Here is a 12,130-nt window from a genome sequence, read left to right on the forward strand (position 1 = left end):
CTCCTGCTTCACACTCCCAGAGTGCTGGGATTGCAAGCATGTGGCAACATGCCTGGCTAACCAGAGATTCTTTTAGACTCATTTTGGCCTCTTTAAAATTTCTGGAAAATACTTAATTTCACATGAATATTTATTTGGATTAATATTGTTCTACCTACATATTCAGTAATTTTATGTCACAGAACAGCCTATTGGCCTGTTGGAAACAGTGACACCTCTGAATAAAAAGACCATGGCATGGGCTGGGGATTTAGCTCAGTGGTTCCTGCCTCACAAGGGCAAGGTCCCAAGTTTGATTCCCAGTACCAAAAAAAAAAGACCATGTCATTCCAGCATTATTATGAATTGAAAAAGTGGTAGAAGTGAAGTCTAGAAATTAGTAATTTCTGTATATCTCCTGTGATTTTCTTTTTTAAAAAGATCATCGAGTTGACTTATAAGTACTTATAGTAACCTTTTTTTTTGTAATTTGCTCATTTGTCCAGAATTTTGCTTTAAAATTTAAAGCTATTTAAAAAAATTATAGCTATTTTGAATATTTAGTTATGATTTAATCCCAGTTCATTCATTTAACACATTTATTGAGTATATACTATGTACCAAGAACTGAGATGATATTAAAGGTATAGCTATGAACAAGATAAAATTCTCATCTTCATAGAACTTAAATATCTAATGGGAGAAGCTGGCACTAATTGTAATAAGTAAATTATATGGTATGTGATAAGTGATAAGTAGTATAAAAATAATTAAGCAGTAATAGGCAGAATGTAGTGTATTCATTTATAAATAAACAGGGCAGCCACTTTTCTATTTCTGTTTGCCAGCTGCAATCCAAAGAGCTGAGCTAGATGAAATAACTTGTAGCAGTTTTCATAGGCTTATATTATCAGGCAAATTGAAACTAGTTTCTTTTAACTATATCAAATTACTAAGGAATGTGTCATTAGTATGAATTACATGAAGTCCATAAATCATAGACATCAGTCTATTGGCTTAAACTTGCCATTATGCATTCAATATGTGACCTATTTGTATATGGTACAAAATTTTCAAAAATATTTGAATTCTGTACAAGGCATTCCACACAAGGAATTCCATAGAAAAATGGAAAATGTGGCGTCACACATTTGCAGTGTATGTGTATGGTCTCAGGAAGCTTGAGGGAGGAAAATCACATTCTCCTTTCCTGTAGATTCTGTTTCCAATGCTAATATCTTAAAGGATCTCCATTTTACTAGGAAATGTGCTTGATCCCTTTTTACAAATTCCATTTTCTTTTAAAGCTTTGCTTATCCAATTTGTGTTTGGCATATATCTGAAAGAGAAAGTACTATGTAGACTAGAGTGATGGGCTGAAATTAATAAGATAGGTTTTATGGGACAATATAAAATGTTTTATTGTATTTATATTCCCAAAACTATGTTGTAAGTACCTGCAGTTCATGTGAAAAAGTCCTGGATGTTTTATTAATAAAGTTAGCATGAGCTACTAGCTTTTTGAAAAGCTGTATAGTCTTTGGCTATGGGATAGCCAGGATGAGGACAACAGGAGTGGACATGGATTATTTAATTGTGACAAGGTTTGGTTGGATGGCTAAATGAGTGTGGAATGCACTGTAGGACCAAAAGTTATCTCACACATTCAAATTAATTTGACTGAAAGAACAGCAGTACCTTTATAGAAGGTACTAAGAAGGTAGAAATAATTTCAGCTTTGTCCAGTTTGGTTCTCTAAATGAATTTAAGATGTAACACTTTATAAAGTGATTAAGATCATGGACTCTAGAACTAGACTTCTTGACTTTACTTCTGGCTTCTCTATTTAGTGTAGCTTTATGACCTTGGGCAGATTATTTAAGGCTCTGTGCCTCTTTTCATTAGTGTAAAAAGAAATAAAAATGGCATCGAATGTGTGAGGATCTGGGTTCATTCCCCAGCACTGCCAGAAGAAAACTACCTCATAATGTTAATAGGATCATTGTGAATATCAAATGAATTAATACACATAAAACACTTAGAATAGTTCCTGGTACATAGTGGCATTATGAATGTTAGCTGTTATTACTATTATTGCCATTATTAAGGTATGTTCAAAATAATGCTGTGATTTCCATGTAAAACCTAATAACATAAAAAGAAGTGTTTTTGTTTTGTTTTGTTTTTTGTTTTTCCCAGCCAGATATGGTAGCATACTCTGGAAGCCTGAGGGAGGAAGATCACAAGTTCAAGTTTGAGCCCAGCCTGGGCAACTTTGTAACCTAAGGAGAGGCTGGTGTTCAAACTAAAAGCAGATTTTAGAAAGGGCTGTGGATGTAGCTCAGGGTGAATGTCTTAAATTTAATCTCCAGTAATGCACATACACACAAAAAAGATTTACCTGCCTTTTCAAATGTGTAGAAAAGATAGAGGAGGTCTTTGAAAATGTTTTATTACTGGAATTAAAATTCTTTTTTGATCAATTGTAAAGGGATGCTTTTCTGGATGAGCCTTTAGGCTAGTTTTAGTTCCTCCAAGAAAGCCAGTTGCTTACTGTAGATTTTAGGAGAACACAAGGAAATGAATGAGGATGACAATGATCATAAAATGTATAGGATAGTCCAAAGGACCAGGTAAATTCTTTGAAGAGCAAAGCTGTTACAAAATGAATACCACTAGGAAAAAAATGAATAGTGAAATAACAGCTTTGCACTTAAGCTAAGATACAGTATCTAGATAAGGATGCAGTAGGAAATAAATATTTTTAATATGGCATTTTATAATTAATAAAATTAATTATAGGCATGGTGCCATTGAACTAAATCCCCAGCCCTGTCTTCAATTTCTTTTACCAGGATCTTATAGTTTTTCAATGAGCAGGTCTTTTATCTCCTTGGTGAATTTATTCCTAAATATTGTATTATTCTTGATGCTGTCACAGATGAAATTAGACCCTTAATTAATTAATTAATTAATTTTTTGTGCTGGGGATCGAACTCGGGACCTTGCGCTTGCGAGGCAGGCGCCGGAACCACTGAGCTAAATCCCCGGGCTAGACCCTTAATTTATTTTTGGAGAGTTTGTCAGTATATAGAACATCTGACTTTTATATGGTCCTTTTATATCCTGGAATTTTATTGAATATGCGTAATAGTTCTAACAGATTTTTGGTGGAGTTTTTAGGGCTTTCTATTACATAAAATCCTGTCATCTGCAAGCTGACAGTTTTGCTTTTTTTTCTTCCCAATTTGTGTGTCTTTTATATCTTTTTCTTGACTAACTCTTCTGGCTAGGACTTCCAGTCCTTGAATAGAAGTAGTGAGTGTGGCCATGCTTGTTGTGACCTTGATTGCTTCAGCTTTCACTATTGACTATTGTGTTAGTGATGGGCTTGACAGTCATGGCTTTTATTATATTGAAGTACATTCCTTCTATACCTAATTTGTTTAAAGTTTTTTATCATTCAAAGATACTGGATTTTGTCAAATGCTTTTTGTGTATCCTTTGAAATCATCATATATTTTTATCCTTCATGTGTTAATGTGGTATATCAGATTTATTGATTTACATCTGTTGAATCATTCTAGCATCCCTTCAGTGACTCCCACAGGAACATGATGTATGGACTTTTTAATGTGAATTGTTTGCTAGAATTTTATTGAATATATCTGTACCTAAGTACAACAGAAATATTGGTTTGGCCTTATAAAATGAGTTTGAAACGTCTTCCTTCTCTTCAGTGTTTTTGGAAGCGTTTGAGGATGATTGGTATTAAAATGTTGATAGATGGCATAGGAGGTTTGGGTTAGAAGTAGAACACTTGCTTAGTGTGTGTAAAGCCTGGGTTCAATCCCTAATGAATCACCAAAAGAAGAAAAAAATTTAGAATTCACCAGTGAAGCCTTCTGGTCCTAGGCTTTTCTTTGATGGGAAATTTTTTGTTACAAATACAGTCTTCTTGTTAATCATCTGCTTAAATCTTCTATCTCTTTATGATTCAGTTCCTCTGTTTTTAGGAATTTATGCATGTCTTTTAAGTTATCCAATTTGCTTACATATAATTGTTTATAGTAGTCTCATGATCCTTTTGCATTTCTGTGGTATCAATTGTAATGTATCCTCTTTTTATTTCTGATTTTAAGTCTTCTGACTTTAGCTAATTATCTGTTCATTTTGTTGATCTTTTTACAACAGCACCTTAGTTTTATTGTTTTTATTTTTGTTTCATTAATCTCATTTATTTCTGCTCTAATATTTATTATTTCCCCCTTATGCTGGCTTTGGGTTTCATTTGTTTTCCTAATTCCTTGAAGTATAAACTTGTTTATTTTGGTATTTTTTCATAATGTAGACATTTATTGCTGTAAATTTCCTTCTTACAATTGGTTTTGCTGCATCTCATAAGTTTATGTATGTTTTCATTGTCATTTGACTCATTTTGGTAATGTCATGTTTACTTTTCAAAAAATTTTTTCTACTTACTTTGAAGTTCGCTTTGGTCTCTTCTCATTTGAAGAACCAGTCCTTGCTGATTGGATTACCTCAGGGGAGAAACAGCTTCACGAATTATCCAGGACAGGGATTCAAAGGGACCTCTGGTATCTTTTGTGTAGATGTTTCCATGCCATCCATCTTGTTCCCTCTTGAGGCAGATTTAAGATTCTGCGCCCTACTTTGCTCTCATGAAGATAGTCTGAGTTCTGAGAACCTCCTGTTTATTTTCTTTAGGGTGGTGCCCTTTAGTGCCCTCTTCTGAGTCAGAGTTGAACCACCTGACTGTGTTTGAGCTCAAGAGTATCAGCAAAGCCTCACACATACTATCTGGGGAGTACATGTAGGGAGACAAGCAGTGAGGTGTAGGAGACATTCATGGTTGAGATGGGGAGAGGTAAACCAGTCAGGTGTCCAGTATGGCCATAGGTGAGCTTTTAATGGAGTCCATGATACAGTTAATAGGATATGGGCCTTTTGTTGAGTTTCAAGTTCTGAGTGCTATAACCCTCTGCCTTTCTTTTCTATTTTCACCTTCTCCTAGCTACTCAGCTGTGCTTTTCCCTTCAGTATTTTGGGTGGGATGAGAAAAAGGTGCACTCCTTGGGGAGCATCCTGCATAACTGGGAATCTAGTTGCTCATTCACTGTGCTGACACTGTCCCCTCTTGGAAGAATTATGGGCTGAAGACATCTCTCTTGCTATTGAGCTAAGCCACCTTTGGGGAGGGATGATACAGAGAAAGTAAACCATTTTATCTCTCCAATATCCTTGGAATTTTTTTTTCTCCAGCTGTGTGGTGGAGTTATTCATTGCACTTCTGGACTCCTACAAAGGTATTCTTATCTCTGGCTGATTGTAAAAATTTATGCACCGTGTGGAGATGATGGTAGAAAATTCCTATTTCATTATCTTGCACTTTCTGGCTTTGTTCACTTTAAAACTTTACTAAGATATAATTTCCCCATAAGACAGTTATATAATTGAGCTTTTAAAAATTAAAATGAGAACCTTATTAAGTACTTATAATTTAAGTTCTTAATTCTGTTTTACTTAACTGTTTTAATTTTCCTTCCCATTAGAGCAGAAGCCAAAGAAAGAAGGAAATTTCCAGAAAGAGCTCAAAATACACATAAACTTTTCCCAGTATTCCTGCTTTTCAGCACTCTTGTACATTACACATTGTATGCAGAATTGACTTGTGTACCAGTAAGAAAAGTTTTGACAAGGGAAAGTCAGCATGTGATATGAGAAGGTAATTTAAGTAAGCTTTATTTATGAGCAGCTGATGATATCAGATAAAGGAATTTGTGGAGTTTTTTGTTTTAAAACATGGCTATTTTTACAAGTGGAGTAGAGTTATGATTATGGATGAGTGGTGGTTTGTAGTTATACTTCAAGAACCTCTATTTAAGGGCTAAGGGATGTGGCTCATTGTAGAGCACTTGCCTAGCATATGTGAAGCTTTAGGTTTGTGCCCTAGCACTGCAAAACAAAACTGCCTTTATCTGTGATAGTATTTAAACTTGTTATACTATATCTTCAATTTTTTAGATACCATGGAGAAATACTCTTTTTTTGTGAGAAGTAATGTTTAATATTAGAAAAGCTAACTTTCCTATTAAATTAGGTTAGCATTAGTTTGATTTTTTTTCAAGTTTTGGCATTTGAAGGGTGAATACTAGGTAGAAATGGGTTTTGTCTTTCCAGCTGATGCTAAGTAAATGATCTGATAACTGAATTAGTTGGATCTTTTTAAAGATATAGCAGTATAAAGTTCTTGGTAATTTTCCCTATTTGTAGCTATTCTGTAACGTAAAAACACCAGTAGGCATGAAAAAATAAAATTTTTAAGATATTTTTAAAATTACTGTATTTTAGAATAAGATGAAATTGAAAAATATTAGAAGTATGAAAGTTTATTATATAATTCTATATATTACGAGCCAACTATATATTTACAGTTATATAAATAACTATGATTATATAAATATATAACTACATAAATTAATATATAGCTTTACATTTTTATATATACATATATATTTAGGAAAATTTAACAGAATAAATGGAGTTGCTAGTCTATAAATATAAATATTTTTTGGCATCATCCTTAAGTCCTCCTTGTAAAAAGTTAATATATAGAAACATTATTTGAGTGTTCTATCTCAGCTTTCCTTGAAACAAGAATACTTTTATACTTTCACACTATCAAAGCTCATTTATTTCACCTTTTTAAAATTTATCTTGGCGGAATAGCAGTGTTCTTACAAAATTTAATGACTCTAGAAATGACTTACACATTTTTTCTTACATTTAAATATTCAATTCTGAGGGAAAATAAAATATGGATTAAGTGTGGTCAGTGTATAAAATAATTCCCTTCCAAGCAATAATGAAATGAGTACTGAGTTATAAGCTATTAGCAGGAACTGTGTTTGCCTACAATTTATTTTCCATGTGAACACATTGTATCTCACTGCAAATTATGCATCTGTTCATTACAATTAAAACAAAAACCTATGCTGGTTGTGGTGGTGCATACCTGTAATCCCAGCACTTGGGAGGCTGAGGCAGGAGGAACACTGTTAGTTCTGAGCCAGCCTGGGTTACATAGTGAGTTCAAGGCTAGCCTGAATTACATAGTGAGATCCTGTCCCAAGAAAACAAAAACAAAAACGAAAACCATAAGCCTGTGTAGTTACAGTTTAACACAAAAGGAGACTATATAAAGAGCATTCCATTTTCAGTAATGAAATAAGTTGCCAGAATTTTGTGATTTTAATGGAATCAGAATTTGGATAATGTCCAATTCTTTCAATTTAGATTTGTTTCTGGATTTAGTTTATAATAGGCTATATTATAGGGGAAGTGAAATGAAAAGACATCAACCTTCACTGGTACCACAACCTAACCTTGAACAATTTGAATCCCTGATTGGATCAAAGTGATCAGTTATTTCTAGGGCTCTGTTACAGTAGCTGCCTGGTGAAAGAAAACATGAATTCACTTTGGATAAAGATAACATCTGGAGACTCAAATTATGCCCCCCTCCCTTTTAAGGAACATACAGTGTTCAGAATTTGGTCAAAAGTAATGAGACATTCCATGAGACAGTATGATTGAAAAAACACAGAGAAATAATAGTGTAAACACTCACATAGGATTTAGTATTTTGGCAGAGAATTGGAAACTTACTCATTTCGTTTCTTTGTTGTTGCTCTGTGTGTGTGTGTGTGTGTGTGTGTGTGTGTGTGTGTGTGTTGCGGGGCACTGGAGATTAAACCCAGGGCCTTCCCCCTGAGCTAATCCCAAACCCTTAAAAATTTTTTTGTTTGAATATTTGAGACAGGGTCTCTCTAAGTTGGTAAATTACCTAGGCTGGACTTAAATTTATCATCTTCCTGCCTCAGTCTCCAAAGTAGATAGGATTAAAAATGGGTAACACCCCACTAAGCCAAAAAATTAGAAAATTACAATTTATAAAATAAACTAAATCAAATTCAAGAACTGAAAAAAATAGAGTAACTGAAATTAGTAACTTAGAGAATTGACTTAGAAGCATAATAGGCATTGTTGAAGAGAGAATTAGTGATCTGAAAGTAAGGAGAAAATATCGAAATTATTTTATGGGGAGAAAAAAAAACACATGAAGTGGCCTCGATTTATAACCTGATCTAAGGACAGCTAATCCAGTCAATTGAGGTCTAACTCACTCCTGTGAGACAGGACTTACTAACCTTCTGAGGACCATTCCCACTGGGCCCTACCTCTTAAAGATTTTACCACCTTTTAATACTGTTAGACTGGGGATAAGGTTTCCAGCACATCAGGTTTCCCTCCCTTTATGGGGGAGGGGAACACACCACATCCAGACCATAACAACTTTCTCTTCCATCAGTTGGGGTCATGTTACTAGCTGTTGAAAATGGACATGATTGAATGTCTTCTGTTCTTTGCCTTTCTAAAGGTTGTTATCCCTTCTCTGTCTTTGCATGGTGTGTGTTTCATCTGGGGGTGTATGGGACAGATATCTTGTATTTTTAGAGCATAGGTTTTGGACTATGAGAAGCTGCATTTAAATCTGATAAAGAAGCCAGCTATATTTGAACTGGAGATCATAGATTTTTGTCCTAGATGAGACCTTAGAGAAGGCTGAGTATTTCTCATATCTAGGAAGAAGAATAAAAAATGAGTAAAGAATTGTGGCACAAACAAGTTAGGTTTTAGTTAGATTTTCTGTTTGCTTTTCTTGGGTGTGGGTGTGTGTGTGTGTCCCTAGTATGGAGGTGAGATCATGTGACATTTTTTGTCAATGGAATATGAGCAGAAATCATTTTAAGGCAAAGGCAGGGTATGGTTTTTTTCCCCCCCTTTCTATGATGTCTTCAAAGCTAGATCTCACAGGATTTTTGGAACCTGGTTCTCTAAATGAACATATACAAAGTATATTTTCTCTACTGTCTGAACACCATCAATTATTATTAAACAAATATTAGACTTTTATTATACAAAGGCACTGATATTTGAACTACTTATAACAGTAAACTTTTTTTTTGTATATTCTCTTTTTTGTTGTTTTGGTACTGGACATCGAACTCGGGACTTTGCACTTCCAAGGCAGGCGCCAGAACCACTGAGTTAAATCCCCAGCCCCTTTTGTATATTCTTTTATTGGTACATTTTAGGTGTACAACATAATGATATTCATCATTGGAGATATGCACCTTTACATACTCTCTTGGTTCTTATTTTTTCGCCCTTCCCTGCCCTCCCTTCAACCCCTCCATCCCTCCCTATTTACAAAGACTTTGTTTCCATTTTTCCATTTTCTCATATTAATTCCATTCCCTTCTTTCCTTTCCCCTACCTCTCCAACTTCCCCCTCCCCTTTGCCCCTTTTCTTCCTATTTCACATTATTATTGTACCTTTTAGTCCTTATTTACACTTTCAGTTTGTCACACCAGAGAAACTATTTGGTACTTACACATGTGTGTCCTGCTTATTTCACTTAAGAGTATTGCCTCAATGTGCATCCATTTAGCAATAAATGTCTCTAATTTCTCATTTTTTATAGCTGAGTAGTACTCCATTTTACAAAAAACCCCCACATTTTCTTTATCTAGTCTCCAGTTGATGGGAAACTGGCCTGTTTCCAAGTTTTAGCTATTACAAACCGTGCTGCTATGAACATGGGTGCACATATATCACTGTGGTATGATTCTTTTAATTCTTTGGGGAAGATACCCAGTAGGGGAATAGCTGGGTCAAATGGGACTTCCAGTCCTAGTTCTTTGAGGTATCTCCATACTGATTTCCACAGTGGTTGCACCACTCTACACTTCCACCAGTGGATCAGTGTTCCTCTTTTCCCACAGCCCTGGCAGCATTTGTTGTTGGTTGATTTCTAGATAGCAGGCATTGTTTCTGGAGTGAGGTGGAATCTCAGCGTTGTTTTCTTTTTTTTTTTTTTTTCTGGTACTGGAGATCAAACTCAGGTCCTTGGCTTGCGCAGCAGGCTGTGGAACCACTGAGCTAAATCCCCGGCATCAGTTTTATTTTCATTTGCATCTCTCCAATGACCAGTGATATTGAAAATTTTTTCATATGTTTATTTGCCATGTCTACTTCTTTGTATGAGAAATGTCTGTTCATTTCAGATGCCCATTTTTGGATTGGGTCTTTAAATTTGGGAGGTGTGATTTTTTAAAATTCTTTATAGATTCGTAATAGTAGACCTTTGTCTGAGGATCAGCCGGTGAAGATTTTTTTCCCACATTGTGGGTTGTCTCTTCACACTGCTGGTGGTTTCTCTTGCTGTGCAGAAGCTTTTTAGTAAAAAGAGATCCCACTTGTTGATTATTTGTGCTAGTTCACGGACAAACTGAGGTTTTGTTCATAAAGTCTTTTCCTACCCCAATGTCTTCAAGAGTTCTGCCTAATCTCTGTGCCACCTGGTTCAGTGTTTCTGTTTTTATATTTAGATCTTTAATCCATTTCGATTTTAGTTTAGTGCATGGTGAGAGATATAGGTCTAGTTTTAGTCTTTGGCAAGTTGAAACCCAGTTTCTCCAGCACCATTTATTAAAGAGACTATCTTTTCTCCAGCGAGGTTGTTTGGCTCCTTTGTCAAAGATGAGGTGGCTGAGTGTGTCTGGAGTTATTTCTGCATCTTCTAATCTGTTCCACTGGTCTTCGGGTCTGTTTCTTTGCCAGTACCATGCTGTTTTTATCACAGTAGCTTTGTAGTATAGTTTCAAGTTGGGGGTTGTAATACCCCCTGCCATGTCTCTGTTACCTAGAATTTCTTTTGCTATTCTGTGTCTCTTGTTCCAAATGAATTTTTGGATTGTTTTCGCAAGGCCTATGAAGTATGCTGCTGGGATTTCAATTGGGATTGCATTGAATCTATATAGCAATTTTGGAAGTATGGCCATTTTCACTATGTTGATCCTTCCTACCCAGGAGGAAGGGATGTCTTTCCATTTGCTGATATCCCCTTCAATATCTTTTTTCAAAGTGCTATAGTTTTCAGAGAAAAGTTTCTTTTGTTAGGTTGATTCCTAGTTTTTTCATTTTTTTGGATGCTATTGTGAAAGGAATTGTTTGAGCTATTTCTCTCTCAATGAGTCTGTTGTTCATGTAGAGGAAAGCTATTGATTTTTGTGTGTTGACCTTGTATCCAGCTACTTTACTGAATTTGGTTATTAAGCCTAGAAGACTTTTGATGGAGTTCTTGGGGTCTTCTATGCAGAATATCATGTCATCTGCAAATAATGACAGTTTGACTTCTACATTTCCTATCTTTATTCCTTTTATTTCTTTCTCTTGTCTAATTGCCGTGGCTAATGTTTCCAAAACTATATTGAACAGGAGTGTTGTTAGTGGACATCCTTGTCTTGTTCCTGATTTTAGTGTGAAGGATTTCAGTTTTTGACCATTTAGTATGATATTGGCTGTTGGTTTTTCATAGATGGCTTTTATCAGATTGAGGTAGAGACTGTCTATTCTGATTTTTTGTAGAGTTTCTATCATAAGTGTGTGTTGGATCTTGTCAAATGCTTTTTCTGCATCTATTGAGACGATCATATGGTTTTTATCACTGGCTCTATTGATATAGTGTATTACATTGATTGATTTGTGTATGTTGAACCATCCCTGCATCCCTGGGATGAATCCCACTTGATCAGAGTGTATGATCTTCTTGATGATCTTCTGCATTCTGTTTGCCAGTATCTTATTAAAGATTTTTGCATCTATGTTCATTAGTGAGATTGGCCTGTAGTTCTCTTTTTCAGTTGGGTCTTTCTCTGCTTTGGGGATCAAGGTGATCTTTGCTTCCAGGAATGATTTTGGGAGTATTGCTTCCCTTTCATTTTCGTTGAAGAGTTTAAACAGTAGTGGCAGTAGTTCCTCTCTAAATGTCTTGTAGAATTCAGTAGTGAAGCCATCAGGACCCGGGCTTTTCTTGGTTGGTAAGTTTTTAATTACATTTTCAATTTCATTGAATGATATTGGGTTGTTTAGAATTTTTAGGTCTTCTTCATTCAACTTTGGTAATTCATACTTGTCTAGGAATCTGTCCATTTCTTCTCTTTTCCATCTTGTTGGCGTATAGGTTCTTGAAGTAGGTATTGATGATTCTCTGGATTTGTGCTG

The 12,130-nt window shown here is 35.2% G+C and overlaps 1 protein-coding gene across 11 annotated transcripts in view; it reads left to right on the forward strand.

The window, feature by feature from the left end:
* Nucleotides 1-12,130, forward strand: part of Sbf2 (SET binding factor 2) — a 450,794-nt gene that overhangs the window by 73,312 nt on the left and 365,352 nt on the right. The gene's annotated exons all lie outside the window — the stretch shown is intronic.

Source organism: Heterocephalus glaber, unplaced genomic scaffold (assembly GCF_053883595.1).
Source record: "Heterocephalus glaber isolate CG9 unplaced genomic scaffold, H.glaber_assembly_v1.0 deba00001428, whole genome shotgun sequence".
NCBI lineage: Eukaryota > Metazoa > Chordata > Mammalia > Rodentia > Bathyergidae > Heterocephalus > Heterocephalus glaber.